The sequence below is a fragment of the Semicossyphus pulcher genome, unplaced genomic scaffold, assembly GCF_022749685.1.
Source record: "Semicossyphus pulcher isolate SPU_LCO1_2020_fin unplaced genomic scaffold, fSemPul1.0.p SCAF_5, whole genome shotgun sequence".
Taxonomy (NCBI): Eukaryota; Metazoa; Chordata; class Actinopteri; order Labriformes; family Labridae; genus Semicossyphus; species Semicossyphus pulcher.
The window spans coordinates 31,799,015-31,821,225 of record NW_027211726.1 but is presented as its reverse complement, the minus strand read 5'-3'; the positions used below and the strand labels follow the sequence as shown (position 1 = coordinate 31,821,225).

Sequence of the window (22,211 nt, the reverse complement as noted above, 5' to 3'; positions counted from 1 at the left end):
TGCTGTCTTTTAAGGTGTAACTTTGCCGATTTTCAACCTCAGTCCTATCATGCTATTATGGGGAGTTAATGCCATTATGGTACAACAAAAATACAATTTCGCTCTGTGCCTTTGGAGGACGTTAACCGCTTCTCTGGAAAACCTCCGCCAGACTACGTAAAACGTGTCATCTAGCAGACTCCAGGGATCCTGCTAAACTTCACTTCCTCAATCCAGGACGCCGCCTCCTTTGATCGCCTGCAGCAATCAATGTCCTTGACTGGAAATAAGGACTGTTTCACTCCAGCGTCTCTTCCTCTTGCTCTCCTTACACTACAGTACAACGCAGGTGAGCACCATGATGCTCTGTTTTTGTCTTGTTTGTCGATATATTTGGGAGGACTCTAAGGAGGGAATTCACTAAAGGATTGCACGGCTTTTGTGCCCACTAAACCTGTGCAAATGACATAAAGACTCTGCCTCATACTCCAATGCACGTCAAAGTGCGCTGCAGAGCAAACAGCGTCTCTGTGCTTCGGAGCCATTTGCGTGTATTTCAATGAGTCATGTTATGCAAACATTGGGGGCAAATTTGTCCCTTTTTCTATCCCTCGTGGCAAAAAGCACCTAGTTCACAGACGCCAGCGCTGAGCAGGTGGTGGGAGCTGTGGTGCAGTATCATAAGGGCTGTCAGGCTCAGAGTTTACACTGATCATGGCGACAATTCCACCTTTTGTGTGATCAAAAATTGTACTTGTCTCTAAATACAAGTTAATAATATTGTGTCATTATTATTATAATCGGGGGACCAATCAGTCTGGGGCTGTGCGAGTCTCAACCACGGCACACGGGCACACTTTGTCCACATGTCCGGAGCCTTTACGCAGGAAGGGGATTATTATATGGATGGACTATACGCTGCTGCTGCGCGCTCATTTTAAAAACATAAAGCTGCGTTACAGAGAGTAAGTAAACACCTGTCGAGTCTGGGCTTTACAGTAAGCTGTTCAAAGAGCTGCCCCTCCTCTCCCGTCTCCTCATGCAGTCGAGGTCCGTCAGTGTGTGCGCAGCTGAGAGCGCAGCACCGCCCAGCAGAGAGTGGAGCTGCAGACAGCTTCTCTCCACAATCAGACACAAAACAAGAGCAAACTGCACAGATCTGTGAAACTTCATGGGCGAGTTTGCGCTTGAATATCATCAGGGCGATGTGCTTAGTGAATCGGACCCTGAGACCAGTTAATTACCCCCTATGTTTACCAACTGTTCTGGTCGAAGGAACGAACATAATAAACAGGCAGAATTCTTTCGCAGACCTGCTGTAACTTCCCTATATAACCACGCTCTTGCTGGGCCGTTCCTTTCAGAGAGAGCGACGCAATGCATGCTGGGTGTTGTAGGAATTTAGAACGGGTGAAACCACAAGCTGTTTGTACAACTTTCTCCACAGCTAAGGCAAAGTTAAAATATTATTGCTTCTGTTGATTGCAGAGAACACCAGCTTTGACTGACAGTGTTTTTTTCCAGGGGTGAATCTGTAATTTAACTGTCCTGTTAGAATTGTTAGCATGGTTAGCATAGCCTACCTGGTAACTGAGAGTCATTGTGCTGTCTGCACTTCTACTGTAATCAGAGCAGCTAACACACCTGGTGGCTAACCGTTAGCTTACAGCTCTGTTTACACTTAAATTAAACTGAGAGTCTTTAAAACAGTGACAAGTGTCACTTACCAAAGCTTCAACACGGAGAACAGATCTGCGTCACAACGAGGAAGTCAAAGTAAAAACTCAAAACTGGAAAAACTACATTCTTTTAACCTGCATAGCAACAAGGATTCAAAGGTCACAGCCTCCATTTGACTGAAGGAAGTTTGATGTTTTATGATTTCTGAGGAGAAATAAAAGTGTTTGTGTCAGCAGAAGCAGCAGAGATCGTCGTTATGTCGACACCTCAGCTGTCAATCAACAGAAGACATTCAGACATTAAACATGAAGACAAAAGCACTTTTATTGTGGAACATCCAGCTTTTTGAATCTCACTTCCTGTGTGAGGAAAACAGTCAGAGATGTGGAGAATAAAGTGTTCATGTGATGAGAATAAAGACTTTGACAGGTGAGAGCAGTCTGTCTTTATGTGTCAGAGTGCTGAGCAGCTCAGGTTTCACACACAAACCTGTCTGTCAGAGGAAATGAGAGCAGTCACATGACGCTACAGCAGCCAATAGACCAATGAACACAAAGACACGCCTCCATGCAGCTCAGTCTGCTCCTGAATATTGACCTCTGAACTGCACTGAAGTCCTGAAAGTGAGTAAATGTACTGAGTTACTTTCACCACTGGTACATTGAAGTGAAAGTGCTTCATTGTTTACATGAACAGTTCAGACCAAAGCAGGGATGGTGATGATGTAGACCCAACTCTTTGTTCTATTAACATCATTTTACTCACATGAATGAAAGCAGAGACGTCTTTACTCAGCTTCAGACTGCTTCTCTTTACTGTCTCAACTTGTTTGATGTCTTTTCTTTTTGCTATTTGTTCTCACTGTTTAACCTGAGCACTGAAGAAACACCTGTGTTCCCCTGTATACTGAGTGTTGTTTATGAGAGAGTGACGATGAATTCTGCCTCTTACCTGGTGTGAAGTGGATCAGGTGATCAGTCAGTACGGCTGTGAACATGCGTCATAAACACAGTCTTACCTTATTTAGATCATACTTACTTTAAAGTCTTAGTTATACTTCTTAACTTCCAACCGCTTAGCCATTGTTCATATGTTTGACCTTTGACCCCTTTACACAGTGCTTCTCAGATGAGGCCTGGGTAGTTTTCTACTTTCTGAAGCCCAAGGACACTGAGTACTCCTATCTCTATAAAATGCCTGTGTATTCACTCCTTTCGTTGTCATTCTCATGAGGCTCTCTTTGGTTGCCTCTCTGTTATGCTCTGACCCTTTGCAAACGTCTTTTAAAGTTATAATGAAATAATCAAAAGATAAATCTGTGTCAAAGTCATGTTTTGTAGATTTTCCACCACCACTGCCGAGAGCACTCAAATAAGACAAACGAGTCACATTTTATTTGGTCCTCTTTATTTCCTACAAATACAAAAGCAGACGTTAATTACTGGAACAATATTTAAAAAATAAAATAACACAATTCACCTGTGACTATGCACCCACCTCTAACTTGTGTTGCAATATTTCGATCTCCAGCACTGTCTTTTTATTTTATTTTTTTTAAAGATGTCTCCTGTACAGTTCCTTTACAGGTAACTGGGAATACATAAGGATGACATTAAATCATACAGAATGAACCTCATTTAGTGACTCACTGTGTTCACCTGTGCTGTTGACTCTGATGGCCTCTCCTCCTGCTGCCCAGCCATGCTCTGTTTAAAAGGATAAGAATGTCTGTTCATACTTCAGTGTAGGCTACATGCCACAATATTCCACACAAGAAGTTAAAGAGCAGTGAATGGGAAGATAACGCCAGATATCAGTAACACATCATTTTAACATGTTACCTCTGTAGGCCTCTCTGTGTCAGCAGAGGGTCTCTTCATCTTCTTCCTGAGGTTCTTCCTGTTTAGATGAGCATTAGGTTTTAGAACACTTTACACTATTATTTGGTATCATCTCTGGAGTATTGAGTAGCCTACTTACAGCTGCAAGGTGTTCTGTCCTTGGATGGGGCTCGACAAGGCAGAGAGCCCCATCACAATCTGTTAGGACAAATGGCCATGGCTTTTACATCAATCAATTCATTTTTATTTGCATAGTGACAAATCACAACGAAAATAATGTCATAACACTTAACATGCAGCGCAGGTTTAGACCGTGCTCTTTATTTTTTACATCTTATGAAGGCACTTGTGTCCTGGGGGGTGACAGGCTCAGATGAGCTCCCCCCAGGGATTCCCTCTGCCACTGGCCTCCCCGTGTTCAATACATTAACCTGAGATTTTACCAACATACTGATGTGTTTTCTGCCAAAGCCGAAGTATGTTGTTAAAGTGTTGCTGTATTTTTAGCATGTTTAGCCACAAGCTAACCCCAGAGACGACTGTCAGACAGACCGCTGTTATCAGAATACACATCCTGCAAACATTGTTCCACATTATGAACACAAACAGGCCTTAATCTATTTACAAATACAGGTTTTGGTCGTTTCTTTGTGATTATTTAATTATTCTTTTTAGAAATATAAACTGCTGAATGAATCAAAAGATATGAACAAAGGATGACTCTAAAGATGACTCTAATCTAAATTTTAAATAGACATTTTTAAAAACAGAGTATTTTCTCTTTAATAAACACCATGTTTTTCTGCTAACAAAGAAAAAGTAATTACAGTTATTACGCAGCAAATAACATCCACATGTTTGTGTTGTTCCCATGAAACATTTCACGTGTCAAACAGCGACCCCCTGTGGCAGCGAGTGGTAATGACAGTTAAATAATCTGACATCAGTCAAAGGGCTGAGTGTCTGAACATGGACAGATTACAGTTACTGTATCGACAGATTTGATTAAACTTTATGTCCCCACAGTAAGTACAGCAGCTGCGTTTACAAAGTACTTACGTTTCTCAGGAAGTATGAATACAATTGGGACATACACCTTGAACTTTGACCCCAGTGCTCATTCATTAGTTAGAGTTTGTGGTGCAAGTGTTGCCTTCAAGGTACAACGAGCCATTTCCTGAGCTCAACAGATGATGTCTCCTTCGGCCAAATAAAAAGCCTGCTGGCGTGAGAAAATGAGACGAGATGTAGCAGGAAACCCTTTTGCATAAAAGTTACATGATGTGGAGATGTTTTTATGACGTAATAAATACTCCTGTCACCTGTCAATCACAGGGCTGACACACAGAGACAGGAAACCTTTCACGCTCACATTCACACCTACGGACAATTTAGAGTCACCACTGAACCTAACGAGCATGTCTTTGGACTGTGGGCTGTGTTTCAGCAGGATGTCCCTCCTGATTTTCACTTCACATTGTCTATCCAGTCGCTGATTCATTGGGAACCAGTGAAACGATTTGTCAGATTCACTGTTTATATGTTTTGCAACATAAAATACCTTAGTACAACATTATAACAACACTCGAGCTTCCCACCCTGAGCATGATGTCACAGTAAAATGGCGACTGTGTGAATATGGTCAGTTAAGTGCTCTGAAATGCTAACTAGTTATATAAGGGGATGTGTTACCCTAACAGGAACATAAAGCAGTCTTTCACTTGCTTTTAATGAGTTAACATTATGAAATTATATTAAATATTTTCTCCAGAGAGAACCAGCTGTTTGGAAGAATATCTCAGCATCTCAGGAAATATCAATCTTTATTTATTTTGCATGCAAACAACAGACAAGTAATTTTACAAGAAGGATTGCAAAGGAGACAAAATATCTGAGAGAGCAAATCAAAGACCAGTGGTTCTTCAACGTTTCCTTGTGTGCCCCCATTCAGCATCACATCCTGACAGTTTGAGAACCTCTGTGAAAGACGTCAGAGGAAGTGTGAGTGCCACAGTGCGGTAAAGAAAAGCACACGCAGACATTTATCAAAGACACTGAATGGATTAACTGATCATATAAAGAGCTTTATTCCAGTTGTCCTGTGTGATCTGAGTCTACAGACGCATGGCCTGCATGCTCCTGGTGACAGAGTCCCAGTGGGAGGGGTCCCAGCCCAGGAACCAGCCGGTGAAGGTGGGGGGCTCATGGCCTTGTTTCACCACCACCAGAGGGGTCTGCTTGTCCCGCCCGCTCGGGTCAGACTCCACGTACTGTTTGGCTGCAAGCGAAACAAAGGAGTCACAGTTACAACACACTGGTAAGTCTGTGTGGTTTCAAATGTCTGTAGTGACCTCTTGTGGTGAAAAGAGGAAATACATGTGAAATTTAAGGCAGAGAACTTGTTTGCTGATGTTTTGTGATGTTCAAATAAAGGGAGAAAATAGACGAGAGAGGAGAAGATCAAACAATAGTTATTTAAGCTGTAAGAAGATAAAAGGACTGCAGACATCTGTACAGACCAGGACTCATACAAACCAATGTGACTGTCAGCTGATTGATTGATTGATTGATTGATTGATTGATTGATTGATTCATTTTATTTGACAATTGAAGGAGAAAATAAATTAAAGGAAATTGTCAGGTGTAACACAAACAGCAGAAAGCATGCTAGTGCAATGGTTGTCAGTGTTGCCCTGTTCCCCTCTAAACATACAGTCTGTGCTTCCAAACCCATTTATATAATATTAATCAGTCCCTCCAGGAAGTTGTGATGTCTCGTTCCTGCGAATTCACGCCAATTCAAACAACCTCCTGTTTCCCTGCGTGCGTGAAGTCATTTATGTCACCAAAGCACTTCTTTAATATTCAAATATTGATCCCCTGAGGTCTTCAGTGTTGTATAAATATAGGAGGGAAGCTTGTACTGTACTTTTATATCTCTGGAACGCTGCACGCTACAGCTGACTTTATGTTTAGCTGTGAAGCAGGAAAGCTGCAGCGTTCTAACGAGGCTCCGGTGTGATCATCTCTCCTACATGAGCGACCTCATCTTGCCTCTAACTACAGAGTCTTTAAAGAGACTCTATAAAGTGAATCCATAACAATGAATCTTATTTATCCATGTTTCTGTGCTCAAAACTGTTAGCCGTCCACTTAGCAACTTCTAAACTTGTGTTGAGTCAATTAACCAATCAGAGGCTGTGCTGCTAACTTTCCACCAACCAGAGGCTCTGTTACTGATGTTTGTGTCAGCGCTGAGTTCAAGTCGTGTTCTCTTATCATTTCTTTTATACTGCTGCAGCAGCCCAAATAACTGGTAGGTTCCCCTTTGCACATGAGGACAGCATTGAATGTGCATTCACAGTGTGAAATGAGCATTTAATGGTTATTTACTGAAGCTTCATTCAGTTTTTACACATTTTATTTGACATCTTGGCACGGAAATCCACAGGAAGTGATGTCAGAGGGCGAACAGCTCACTCAGCCAATAGATGGCTTTATTGAAGCATTCGTCCCAGTTGCTCACAGTGGATGTGTGATGTGTGACGCAGGAAAAAAAGGCCTTGAAACACGGCAACTTGCATTGCAACTTTTTTAAAAAGCTACTGTGAAATCAGGCGTGTTAGGTCGCAAAGAGGGCAAGATAAGAGACATTAAAACAGCAAGGATTTAGCTATAGATGAAGAGAGTTTTTCAGGCATTTCATTGACTTATATTAGTTGGCAAAATAATTCAAGAACATTGAAAAAGATCAGAAATGTTTGTATCCAAATGATCCTGTAGTATCTGACTTGAGATGTGAGTTGCTTACGCACGTGTCTTTGGAATGTGTTAAGTAGGCAGAAGTAAAACAATGGTATATGTCCTGTTTTTAAAGATGTATCAGCGCTTTTTAACCTGAAGGACAAGGTGTCCCCGCCTAGTCTAAACAATAGGATGAGAGAAACATGCTCTCACTTCCATCATATATAAGTGCATGTTGGACTGTGTTTCGGGGAGACACTATTTGGCTGAGGTGTTCTCCCAGGTATTCATGAAGCCTGACTGATGCTGATTCTTTGTACCTATGCTTATACAAACAAGTCGGTGTCAACGGAAGCTCCTTTCTTCATCTGCGCATCATCGATGTTTGAGAAACAAGAAATTTGGCGTCACGAACAGGATCCAGATGTAGGCTTCTCCAGCTGCCGACGGCCTTGACTCACCTATTCCCACAATATATAAACCGGTTAGGTGAGTATTTTCTCACTTATATTGGGGCGTTGGTTTGATGAGGCTGTTGGCTTTTAGCTGGTTAGATGCACTGTAAAAAGAATCATTGATGCGGACATGCTGCGATGCGTTGATGTTTGAAGTGATATTCCGTCTAAATTGGGGTTTATTGCGTTGTTAAGGACGCAAAATAGGGAAGTGCAAAGAAATAAAAGTTGAAGTTACAGAAACAAAAGTTAAAGAAATAAAAGTTAAAGAAATAAAAGTTGAAGTTACAGAAATAAAAGTTGAAGTTAAAGAAATAAAAGTTGAAGTTGAAGAAGTTGAAGAATTGAAGAATTAGTGTCGAGATAAAGTGTAGAATAGCAGAACCAGTAACAGTAAGTGAGCTGAATAACCAGGCAAGATTAATGAAGCCAGGGCCCACATCTTCTTAACGATAAGACGTGTAAATTAGGCACTGAGTGAAAGTTGGCTTTAAGAGAGAAAAAAAACAGGGAAAGAAGGGCCCTGGGTTAAGATAAGAGAATAAAGAGAAGAGAAAGAGATAAATAAAGAGAAGAGAAAGAGATAAATAAAGAGAAGATAAAGAATAAAGAGAAGATAAAGAAAAAAGAGGAGATAAAGAGATAAATAAAGAGAAGATAAAGAAAAAAGAGAAGAGAAAGAGATACATAAAGAGAAGATAAAGAAAAAAGAGAAGAGAAAGAGATAAATAAAGAGAAGATAAAGAGATAAATAAAGAGAAGATAAAGAATAAAGAGAAGAGAAAGAGATAAAATAAAGAGAAGAGAAATAAAGAGAAGAGAAAGAGATAAATAAAGAGAAGAGAAAGGCCTAAAAAAGTTGAGACAAGAGAAGAAAGGAAAGGCTGAGCGGGCCGAGCGTGCAGTGAGCACACATTGTGAAGTAATGAGTTAAATGACGTCTAGAGGAAATTTGTGAAAGAGTCGACTATACATTTTAGGATTAAGTGCTTTTGGTGTTTTTGGAAGACAGTTTGAGGGTTTTTTGTTTTGCCGGCTGTCTTGAGTCTATGTGTGTGTGTGTGTGTGTGTGTGTGTGTGTGTGTGTGTGTGTGTGTGTGTGTGTGTGTGTGTGTGTGTGTGTGTGTGTGTGTGCTTCACAGTGTTTTTAGTCTGTGTATGCTGCCTATGTGTGTGTGTGAGCTGTGGCATGTCATTGTTTAAGTTGGGAGAAGAAGGCTGTGTAATGTATTTGCTTATGTGTAATTGATAAATAGAATAGATTGCTTCTCATATCAAGTAGTCATATATAAGTTATTGATGGGTTAAAGGAGATGAAGTAACTAATAAGGAGAGACATTTTTTGCCTCTTCAGTGATAAAAACCTTTGAGCCTAATAGAGGACGTTTATACATCTGATAAAATATATGAGCCTTTGCTGAGTCGAAGGAGGAGTGGAGGACCAGCGAGGACATTCTGTTCACACAAGCATGTGTAAAAAGTGAAAAGACAAAGAAAAAGGGAAAAGAAAATCTCCTGATAAAGTCCATCAGAGCTGGGAAACAAATCCTGATAGGATTAGCAGATTGATTGATTGGTCACTCTCTCTCTCTCTCTCTCTCTCTCTCTCTCTCTCTCTCTCTCTCTTTCTTTCTGCCTGTGTGTGTGTGTGTGTGTGTGTGTGTGACTGCATTTTGAGAAGAATGTGTCTGTTTGATGAGCATAGAGCCTTATTCAAAATGAAGGAGAAGACAGGTTTAGTTTACAAGAGGATAAACTTGTTTTGCTTGTTGATTTGAGAGGATACTGCGTGGGCCTTTGTGTGCGTGCTTTATCTTTGACTCTGTTTGATTTGACTCTGAGGGGAGTCTGGGCTGGATGTTCACCCTCCGATGGTCAGTATAAACTGGAAGTCCTTGCTAACATTTTGAGAGGCGGAGCAAGGGGTGATACGTCATTTAAAACACCAATAAGCGTGCTTTTTCTGAGACGGAGAGTGTGAGCTCCCCCTCCCCTTCTCTCTTTGGGAGAGAGCGAAAAGGAGGAACAGGAATAAGATTTAAGGCGTTATTAGATTTGAAAACGACTAAAATATTTAGTGGATTCATAAATTGGCAATCCTTTGTATAATAAAATAAGTATGATAGATTTAGAAGACATGCAAGTGAAAAGTAAGGAATTTGGTTTTGAGAAAAGTAAGATAAATGTATGCCTGTTAGAAGTTGCTGTTTAAAGAGTAACTCTTGTGGGAGGACACCCGTTGTGATAAATTTGACCAACTTAAATGTTGGCAGAAAATGTGTGTAAACTACACTGAATCCATGATTGCATTGTTTTTAAGAATCTAGATGGATCATAAACACTAAACTCTTGTTTTGTTTTCTCTTGTTCTTCCTCTGTTTAATTATGACGAATGAGAGCTGAGGATGGAACGTGTCTGAATTTGGATCCTCCAAAGGGCAGACGAGAGCACAGCTGATCGAGCTTGTGGATGATAGCGCGCGCGGATCCTGCATCCAGCTTGATCAAGGCTAGTGCGATTTTATCCACAAGCTCTTTTAACAAGAGTCTGCAGTTATCTATATGCGTATATACTCATTTATAGTCAATATAGTTGATACATATTTAGCGTGTGTTTGCATATAGGCCCATTGTGTTTTCTTTTTAATTTGATGTTAATGCAGAAAAGATCATTTCTCAGCCTGAGGTCACACATGGGAATATTACACATTGCAATTATCTAGAGGGGAAACTTGGCAACGAACTGATCAACTACAACATGAATTAATTAAAGGAAGTTTCATTGATTTAATTGATTATTTGTGGAAAGGCGGATTTGGTCTAAATACTGTTGAGAGTTGCGGATGTTGGTTTCATTGTCTGAGCATGATTTAGTTTGACCTGAGCTATTTCGAGTTTGAACATTGAAATGATTTGATCATTTTGAGATGAATGAGTGCGATTAGAGCATTGGGTGATAAACAAGTGATCAATAAGTCTTTGGTCTTCTTTGAGGTTTACAAATTTATTTTGATTTAATTTGCATTTTGTGATTGATTGTGAAAATTCGGTGCTTCATAAATAGCCTTTTAACTGATTTGTTTGATTTACAATAAGAGGATATAAGGGAGTCGCTACAATGTCAGAGATGGACATTAAAGCTTCTAAAGCAATTACCCCCGTTGATGTGGTGCAGAAGAATAATCCCCTTGTTAAAGGTATCGCAGAGATGTCGGAAAAATGGAAGAAGCGTTGGCCTGACGTCGATCAACCTTGGCCAGTGGAAGGGACTCTTAACCCAGATGTAATTAAAACAATGCAGGTGCTTGTGTCCACATATAACGCAGGACAAAAGAAAGGTAAAAAGGGACAGAGACGGAAGGAAAAGAGACGGATGGAGCTTGGCATTCTGAAGTTGTTTGAAAATGAGGGACAGAAAATGTTAGAAGCTGCAAAAGAAAGGAGGGAAAGAAGTGCAAAAGAAATAGAAAAGAGTGTAAAGGAAACAGAAAAGCTGATGGCGAAGGTTAATGCACCCTTCTCACATACAGCCCCAGAAAAGAAGCCTCCACCTTATGAGGAGGAGGTGAAGTTTACTGATGTTTATCCCCAGCTCCCAGTGATTAGCCATAAGGGCAATTATTACATCCAAGATGATGAGGAGCGAATAATAGAGACGGGAAAAACAACCATAAAAATGTACCCTAGCTCCAAAAGTAAGAGGGAAAAGAGAAGTTTGGGCAGCTCGGGCGGTCAGAGAGATAGACGGATGCAAGTGGGAGGCGACAGTCAGAGTGACTCAGAAGGGGCCGCTGGTGGATATGACCCAGTAGTCAGACGGATGTTAGCTAAAGCGGAGAGGAGAGGAGAGAAATCATTGAGGAAATTGAGTCCAGAAAGAGACAGCACTGATGATAGTGAAAACGGAGATAGTGATGGAGATTTGGAGCTCGAGTGTCTTTCAAGTTCTTTTCCATCAGCATCTAGTGCCCGGGGAGAAGAGGAAAGGCGGAGCTTAAGGGAGATTGAGAAAGCAAAAGAATCTGGAGTACAAGCCATGGCAGAATACAGATATGTCAAACATCCTTGAAAAGTTACCTATTCTTCAAGATGGAGCACATCCTTGGATTGCAAAGTTGGAAGAGGTTTTGGTGGGACGCAGCCTGCCATGGGAGATATCAAGAGACTTTTGGCTGATCTCCTTGGGGTCCCAGCTATGCACGAAATCCTGCAGAAAGCAGGACTAAATCGATACGTGGCGACGGCAGTAAATGATCCAGAGTTGTTTTCTGTAAGTAGAGGTCGGATGTGGGGAGCACTTAAAGATACATTCCCAACAAATGTACACCCTGATAATATTGTCATTGAGCCATTGGGACTACAGGAAAATCCAAGGGCTTATGTGTGGAGGGTTCATCAGGTGTGGAGAAATGTCACAGGAAATGACCCAGATCTAAACTGAATGGAACAATCCATTTTGCGAGTTAAGTTACAGAAAGGGCTGCCCCTGCCAGTGAGGAGTAAACTGGCAGAGGTGGTTGGCCTGGCAAACATGACAAAAGGTGTTTACACAGACCATATAGCTCATCAAGCTGAGCTATATCGGAAAAAGGAGCAGGTTCAGAGAGAGCAGGACCAGGAGACACTTAGAAAACTTAATCAAATACAGTTGGTGGAAAAATCAAGCGTTTAAGAAAACGGATGGTTCTACTATACAGCATCATGCTCAGAGACTGAAATTGTTGCATGCAATGATGAAACCTAAAGAAATAGCAATAGCTAAGTGCGCACACAAAATGGACACGTCAAGGGTCACACAAGGTAACAAAGCGGCTGACAAGGCTGCAAAAGCAGTTACAGGAGCAGACAGAGTGGGCAAGGTTCTTCTGGTCACCCATGAGGTGGACTTGGAAGATAAAATTACATTCAGAGATGTGGTCTCAGTGCAAGAAGCTGCTTCTGTCAAGATTCTACTGGTCTGTGGCGGAATCATGAGGGACTGATGGTGGCACCCCCAGACCTGCTAGGTCTGATGGTTCAAGAAGCACATGGGTTAGCTCATGTTGCGAGGGGGGAAGTTAGGAGAAAGATCACGAAGGAGTTTGGTTTTTGGGCACCGTACTTGCTTGAACAAATTGATCATGTCATAGGCAGGTGTACAATCTGTCTAAAAAATAATGTTCGGAGGGGTGTGACAGTTCCTCCTGGTTACATTCCAACTCCGACAGGTCCCGTGCGTGAATTGGTCATGGATTTTGTTGACATGATAAAACCAGATGGAGGCAAAAGATACATGCTAGTTGTAGTGGACAGATTTTCACGATGGCCTGAAGCATGTCCAACCAGGAGGAAAGACGCTCAGTCTGTTGCCAAGTTTTTGTGCTGTGAGGTTATAAGCAGATGGGGACTCCCAGATCGTAGATCCTCAGATAATGGAAAAGAGTTTGGATAAAACGGTAAAACTGATTTTACAAAAATTGGGAATTAAACAGCGACTAGGAGCCGTTTACCATCCGCTAAGCCAAGGTGTTTGTGAAAACATGAATGGTGTGTTGAAAAACCGCATTGTTAAAATCTGCCAACACACAGGTCTAAATGGGGTATAGGATTGTTTCCGTGGTATGGTGTAACATTCTTGGCGGATCATATTGATAATATTACTTACACCCTACAGGGTTTTGCAAATGAGACTATAAGAGGTTTTGAATATTTGTCAAATACACAGAAGAGTCACAGATTGACGTTGCTGAAACATGACATGGCTCTTGATTATATTTTGGCCAAACAAGGTGGCCTATGTGTAGCTTTAAACCTGACTGGAGATGCCTGTTACACTTTGATTCCTGATCGCTCTGACAACATAACTAGCGTCATCGATGCGTTGCGCCTCATTAGGGATGCGTTTGGCCCATCGGAAGGAGCTGGATGGTCCGCTAATGCTTGGTTGCAAGACAAATTAGGACCAATGGGAGCTATATTGGTTCAGATTATGGTGGCAGTAATTCTATCACTGTGTGTGATGTTTTGTTTTTGTACGCTGATGTTGACTTTTGCAAAGGCTGTGATACTGATGAGGTTGTGTTGTGATGCCAGGAGATAACGCTCAGATGCCGCTACTACGTAGGGATGAGCCGAGTGAAGATGAGGAGGAAGCGGCGATAGAAGGCGAGATGGTTGAGAAATATCCATTTTGAATATCTGACTTTATTATAATCTCGACATTTATTTTTGGGATCAGTGTGGGTAAAGGGGGGAAATGGAATCATGTGAAAATGAATTACAATATACTGCATTTGATGTTTTTGCAAGATACTGGCTGGTATTTTCTTTCTTCCCAGGACAACATGTGGGAGATCAATGTGAGGGTGACTGCTTGTCCAGAGATCCTCACAGCCTGAATGGACTCAAACATTCAAACATGGACAGTGAAAATGGACAGAGGACCCTGAACAAGGACTACAACAACAACACACCCTGATTTAAATATGACATTGAGAGTACATTACACGAGAAGCTGATGTTGCTGAGGAGCAACAGTCTGATATGTTAACATGTTTTTCTCCACATTTTTACAGTATTGGATGTTTTATTATATTGTAATCTGTGATATTGATGGATACTTTGTACTTTTTATTATACACTAGTGCACGCGAAATGAAAATCGGACATTTATGTTAGTGACAATCCGAGTAACATATAATGCTTGGGTTTAGTTTTTGAGTTGGCTATAACTGCATGAGTAACATTTAAGGGTTTATAACAGGGGCGTATGAGGAGTGAAAGGTATGGGGTTTCTTTACTTTGATTGCTTTGAGAATCATGTTTTCTATTATAATGCAAATACATTGGGACCTCAGGTGTTCTCTTTTTGTTCTCCAGTGTTTAGGGATAGAGGTGTTAGGTAGGGAAAGGTCCACAGGAAGGTGCGATGGGTCGACCAGCCTCACTCTGGACAGTTTCTCATTTTTATTTCTGAGGTTCCCACAAACATTTGCATACAATTTGTTAATATACAAAGTTTTAGAACTCTCCGTTTCAAGTGACTTGAAGTACTATATGTGGTTGCCTGGGGCAGAGGGACCGTGGGAGAATCTTCCTGTCTGGATTGTTTGATGGATATGACAGAAGAGATGGCTGCCAGATAGGTTTTACGCTCTCACACTTCAAAGTTATTGCTAAAGTTATGCTGTAGCAAGCATGGACGGGAGGAATGTCATAAACATTCTGAGTGCGTCATTTTCTCTTTTTCGAGACTGCGTCGTCTCGAAGGGGGGAAATATGTAGTACCTGACCTGAGATGTGAGTTGCTTACAAGTGACTCTGGAAAGTTGTTGTGCAGGAGTAGTCAAACTAATGCCATATGCCCTGTCTAAAACGAGGTATAGGATACTATGAAAACATGTCACTGAGAAGAGGACCCCGTCTAATGTTGATGAAATAGGAGCCTTTTGGGGGAAAGAAAAGGGGTTTCGTCCTCATGTGAAACACATGGTAAGAGACACATAAACACACCTGGAACATATATAAGTGCATGTTGGACTGTGTTTCGGGGAGACACTATTTGGCCGAGGTGATCTCCCAGGTATTCATGAAGCCTGACTGATGCTGATTCTTTGTAATGAATCTGTGCTTATATACAAACAAGTCGGTGTCAACGGAAGTTCTTTTCTTCATCTGCGCATCATCGATGTCTGAGAAACAACACACTGAAGAGGACTCATTCAGCCTCATGAGGAAGATAACAGCTTACTGAAGTGTTTGAAGGAATGTGTTTAAAATGATTCTTGTTACTGAGGAGGTTTTAATCATCTGGACCAGATACTTACGATGAACCTGCCCGTCTTGTTGGAGCATCCAAACAGACGAGGAGGGTGAGTCAGGGTCTGACTCTCCAGTCTCTCTGAGGTCTGGTACTCTGTCCTCCCGCCTAACGCTGCCCACAAGTCAGCTGCCACACACACACACACACACACACACACACACTCAGGTGGACCTGTGCAGCTACACAAGAGTTCAGTGGAAACAGAGCTGCACCTTACATTATAATTGTGTTGATTCTGACATTAAATTTTCTGGCAAACAGCAGAAATATAAAAATCTCATGTCAAATCTAAAGAGACACAAAGTTGAGGCAAAAGTTTGATTGAGTGTCACATAACTGCGACTCTTCTCCTCCAATCCGCTCCCAGGTTGTTCAAAAGGTTTCATTTCATTTGGAAATCCTCTTTTCATCATCATGGATCAGGTAATCCATCTTACTTTTATCCCGGTTGTTCAAAGAAAACTGGTTTGGATCAACCTGATCCAGATACTGACTTGTAAGGATTACCTGTGCTCTAAATGGGACTTCATACTAGGATTCATACCTGATTAAAGGAGCTGAATGCTAAATTGCATGTAGCCCATCATGTGATCCATCATGAGGAACACACTGCAAGCTCTATCTCTATAACTCCCTCTGTGGTAAAGAGCGTTTCAATATGACTGTTAAAAAGTGAAACTATATGATCCTTAAATTAGACCTCTTTATAAAAACTCATCAAAACTAAATTGATGCACAAATAAAATGTCATTTGTTCTAAGTTATATCTACCTTTCCAATATAATATCTGTCTGCTGCTATTTTTGAGCTGTGCTTTAAAAATCTTCTTCATTGTCACTAAAGGCTTTATGATCAGAGGTATCCCCTGAGATTAAAAACAAGTTGTTGTGGGTCAATTTATTCTGGTTTTTGTGCTCAGGGTTTGAAAACTATATTTCTAGAAGGAGCTCAAGTGGGCGCAAAACATTTAGGTGAGCATATTCCCACCTTTGATCTTCTCTGGTGTCAGATATTCTACTTAAGGACTCTTTCTAAACTCTTTAATCCAGTTGTTAGTCACAGTTTAATTCCATATACAGCCTAATCTATTTAGTCCTGACCTAAATGCACTCTGTGGCTTCCTGACTTGTTGAACACTTTTATTTTGAAGTTGTGCTGATGAGTCTTCCGGTCTCATTCTATCCAACATGTATCTTCACGCAGCTCCTCTTCACGGTCTGATTGGCGGTGAACAACGCCTGTTGCTGTCACGAGCAAACATGGACGCGCAGTAACAACAGTTCTCCCTGCGGTCCATACAAAAGAAAACAAGACAAAACATTCAAGATGACACAACAGACGACCTTCGACATGAGAAACAAAGCACCAGAAATAAAACACAAGTAAAACAGAAGAAAAACTCTTTCACGTTCATCGTGTCACCACAACAGTAGATGGTTATTTTAGCTTCAGTTGATGTAAATTAGTCTGAGTTTTATCCACGTTCACATACAAAATGTCACATTGAGGCTGAACTGATTTCTTTTAGAATAATTGTGTTTCTTAATCTCTTTTTAAAACTGATCTTATGAGTGTTTATTCAGGTCAACATGGCCCTATACGTGACAGTCCTCTTTGAAGCATTAGATTCAGGCAGAGGTAACGTGAAGCGCCCCATAAAGGCACGTCTGCTGTCATAATCATGTCTGTTATTAGTGTGTGTCAGCTGTGAGTAGAGGTCTGCAGGTTTTCTTGAGCTACTAATGTTTCTTATGAACTGGACCAGGCTACATGCATGTGCAGCAGCACAACATGCTAACAGTATCTGAGCCTCTCACCCTGAACTTCACGTCAGAAGAAAATGGCCGCTGTGTTAATATGGTGAATGTGAGCTTTATGAAAGTGTTCCAACATCTCTGTCCATGTGGTCTCACACAAAGGGTCACCTGTTACAAGACAAACGTCACATGTGTTCAAAGTGATGACAGACGAGATGAAATGATTTCCTTCAGGATCAAAGGTCAAGATTTTATTCAAATAAACGACGACGTCGTTCAAAATAGAACAGAAACACAAATGAATCAAAATCATGAGTTCTTTTTTACAAGTAAATATCTTTGAGTTTTTAACCTGATAAAATGATTCAAATCAAAGTGATGAAATCAGACTCATGAAAGAGTTTGAGTCAGTGAACAGAGTCAGTGATGTTCAGTCAGCAGAGTTTCTCTGACCTACAGAGAACACAGAGACAACCAGGAAACTACTGGCCTGAAGCAGAACCCAGGATAAAGAGGTTCAGTGAAGGTGGTGCTGAAGGTGTGGAGGTGGATCAGTGTGTCAGAGGAGACTCTGTAGAAGGACAGAGTGCCAGCAGGACAGTCCACATACACTGCTACTCTACCAGAGGAGGAGGAGGAGGAGGAGGAGGAGGAGGAGGAGGAGGAGGAGGAGGTCTTTGTGCTTCTCTTATTGTGCCAGACAGAGTAACCTTCATCAGAGCAGCTCAGACTCCAGGACTGATCATTACATCCAAACACACATTCTTCACTGCCTCCTTTCCTCCTGATTCCTCTGTAACTCACTGATACATCAACCCATCCTCTCCACTCGACCTCCCAGTAACAGCGACCAGTCAGACCAGTCCTACACAGCAGCTGAAGCCAATAATCAAATCTGTCTGGATGATCAGGATATGACTGATCCTCCCACACATGTGTCACCTTCCTGTTGTTGTCAGACAGTTTGAGTTTTCTGTTCACTGTGTTTGTGTCCACTTCCAGCTCACAGGCGTCTGATGGAGAGAAGGAGACACAACACAGCTGCAGGTTATCATCTGTTCATTCAAAAACAACTTTACTGACAGTTTCTGAAAGTCAGTCAAACTTAGATTTCATGTTTAACTGTGAATATTTGGCAGCACTGAAACTCAACACTGCAGCTGTAATGAAATGAACAGTTAGTGAACATGGCAGTCAGGATGTGTGGAGCCCAGGATAAGAGCACAATCAAGTGTCAGTAATAAAAGTGCAGCACAAAGAAGCTGTGAACCATCTGCTGTCTCAAACTGTTATTAGGTCAGAGGTCACATGAAGCAGAAAGATCAGAGCTGGAAGAAACACAGTGAATCTTCTCTTCACTGATCATCAAATGTATTGATTCTTTTGATTGGATCCTGCTGTTCACTTTGTTCACTTCGTACATCTTTACAGCCACACTGACAAAAACAGAAAGTCAATCCTGATTGAAATTCATCTTCAGTCAAGACAATTACAAAAAGTGGAGCCCAACATGAGCAGCTGTGTTCTCATGAATCAAAGTTCAAACACACTCACATTTCCTCAGACCAGGTTTCAGTCTGTGCCGTCCACCATGGTCCAACCTGGAGGAAGAAACCAGATCAGAATCGACTTCATACAGCTTCACTCACATCCTCCATCAGACAGCAAGGTCACCAGTTAGAGACAGAGAGACAGCTTCTGTCTGTCTGTCTGTGTGCGATTGATTGTGTTATTACTGTCAGACATAAACAACATGTCCGGCCCATAAAAAGGCAGAGAGACAGCAGAAACCAGAAGTCGACACGTAACAGAAATAATATTAAAGAAATAAACCATCCTGACGTTTCTTCCAGGATCTACAAACAAAAATGGCCGACTTATAAACATTAAAGCCAAACAAACGTTCCATCCTGTCGTCGTCAGAGCACCAAAACATTTGAGGATTTTCAGCATACATTTCATTCATCAAAGATGCTCTGATCTCATCATAAAAAGGACAATACAAAAGAAAATGTGATTCATTCTCACAAAGCTCACACAGCCTGTGTTCCTCCTGGATGTGTTTAAATGTGCCCACTTCAAGAGCCAGAGGAAGGATTCCTGTTCTCACCTGTGCACCTAAACACCTCTGACTCCTGGTTCAGTTTGCTGTAACGTAAGCTTCAGCACCATAACTGTGCTTGATTTGGATATATGTTCCTAATTTAGGTTTTAACAAGATATCATTGAACCATTTTTATTCTAATCTAGCAAATCACTTTTTCTACTTGTGTTCAGGCTGCATGATAAATGATTCCTGTATATATACTGTAAGCCAGCTTCCTCACAAACAGCATGAAGCTCTGCAGCCCATGGAGACTTGTACATTTGAGTCCACAGAAAAACCTTCCTATTGATCCGATGTTCTGACATGTTCAGTAAACGATTCCACAGTCGTATCATTTCACATTTTCTCTGTATAGATCCAGGAAACCAACACGTCGCCCTGAGCAGCCAAAGTAGGAGCTCATTTATGAACGCCTCAAAAACAGCGTTCAGCTCTGTTTAGTATAACGTCTGAAGTTTTACTGTCTTTGAATCCCCATATCCCTGAGGCATCATTCAGTGTGGGGGAAACACATGCATCATAGAGCTGAGAGGAAGTGGAACACCCAACATCTTTACATATCTGCAGCTTGGTAACAACAGACCCCAGTGCTCTGCCAGCCCAACCAGCCAATCATTTAACTCCAGCTTCATGAGTCATAAACTCATCAAGAGAAGATCCCAGATATTTATATTCAGGTGTGTATTCCAATGTAACCGTCCCAAGAGTCGACATTTTCCTCCTGCTTGGAACACCCTTTGTTCTGAAGTGAATTATCTGTGTTTTACTCTGATGAATCAACAACCTCCACCTGTAACAGCAGGTCTTTAACAAATGTTGTCAATCATCTTCTGATTCAGCCAGTAGAGCAACATCGTCTGCAGACAACAAAATACCCACAATTCAATTCTTCAAATGTACACCTACATTAGATTTCTTCTTTTAAGATCCAAATCATTTATACAGATGGAAAACAAGCTGAGGGACAAAACATGTCTGTCTGTCTGTCTGTCTGTCTGTCTGTCTGTCTGTCTGTCTGTCTGTCTCTCTGTCTGTACCTCAGTGTCTCCAGTCTGCAGTGTGGATCCTCCAGTCCAGCAGACAGCAGCTTCTCTCCTGGTTCTCCTGGATGATTGTAGCTCAGGTCCAGCTCTCTCAGGTGGGAGGAGCTCAGAGCCAAGGCCAGAGAAGCACAGCCTTCCTGTGTGATCAGACAGCCTGACAGACTACACCCACACACACACACACACACACACACACGCACGCACGCACACGCACACACACACACACACACCATCAGTTACCACTCTTGGCTAGGAGGGGTCACTACTAACTCTGTAACTTGTATCTCTGCCTTCACTCCTGTAATCATGCTCATCCCAGTCAGGATCACTAACCAGCACTCACGCCCTCGTCATAGTCAGCATCACCCTGCTGGGCGAGTGATCCTTTAACCTGCATGCCCCCCGAAGGCCCCGTTCCTCTATTAAAATGTGTCTGATTAATGCAGATCTGTGGGTAACAAGGCTCACATATTAAATGACTTATTTTAAGGGACAGTCTGTCTCTTCTCTTCTACACTGAAACCTGACAAAAAGAATGTGTTCATTTAAATGAACTGTGCCCCATGGACTGTTCAGTTATTGGGACTCCACGTCGCTCAGGCCGCGGTGGAGGTCTCACTGTGGTGTTCTCATTGATCGACCTCCTGGTCCAGCTGCTCACTTTTTACCTGAGTTCACTTTCTGACTTCTCTCATGAAGCTGGACAGAGCACTTTTAGCTGCTGATTTTAACCTGCACATTGATGATGTCACAAACTGTGTAGCCACTGAATTTCTTAATATCACTGAATCTTTGAACTTCAAGCAACATGTTTAAAGCCCCACTCACAGGAGGGGTCACACCTGGGACCTTCATCTCTGGGACTAGATATTAATGATATCTGCTGTGAAGACCAACTGATCAGTGATCATTCATGTATTTCCTTTGATCTCTGTGTAATTGATGACCTTTCCTGTCCTAAAAGAACATTGCATGCCGGCATCATGACAGGAAATACAGCCGACCAGTTCTCAGCACACTCCTGCTGTGACTTTAATATAAATCCTCACAATGTTGAGTTTTTAACGCAGTCTTTTAATGGTCATTGCTCCACGTTACTGGACAAAGAGGCACCTTTAAAGGTTAGGACTCGGGCTACCTGCAACAGTTGTCAGTGGATAACAGAGGCTGTCTGCTGCCTGAGACCACACTGTCACAGGTCTGAACGTCTGTGGAAGTGCATCGCCTACATCTTAAAGATCTCCGGCGTTCTTTTAAAGAAGCAGTACAGGAAGCCTGGACGGCTTATTTTGCTGACCTGATTTCTTCATCAAAAAGAAATCCCAACGTTTCATAACTATTTAAAACATTGTTTCACCAGCGCTCTCCACATTACCATGTTTCACTGTTGATGACTGCAATACCTTCCTTTCCTTCTGTGTTGATAAAGTAATGACTATTAGGTCCAATATGCATCATAACTCTCATCCACTTCATGCTAGCTCCTCTCTTATTCCTACCGTCTTGAGCTCTTTCCATCCAATCAGCTCACAGGATCACAACATTGGGCCCCTTTCCTCTGCTGTTGGCTTTAGCCCACGTCATTTAGGAGTAATAGTTGATAAATCATCATCTTTTGACAGCCATGTTAAGCAGGTAACCAGATCATGTTATGTCCACCTAAGAAATATAAGTAAACTGAGAACTTTAGTTTCAACTGTAGTTTCACCTCGACGACTGCCACACACTCCTCTCGTCACTCAGCAAGTCTGCGATTAATCGCCTGCAGTCAACACAGAATGCTGCTGCAAGACTCCTCACCAGG

General features: G+C 41.7%; 1 pseudogene; it reads right to left on the bottom strand.

The window, feature by feature from the left end:
• Positions 1 to 17,600: 17,600 nt before the first annotated feature.
• Positions 17,601 to 22,211, bottom strand: part of LOC138609454 (NACHT, LRR and PYD domains-containing protein 12-like) — a 28,055-nt pseudogene continuing 23,444 nt past the window's right edge.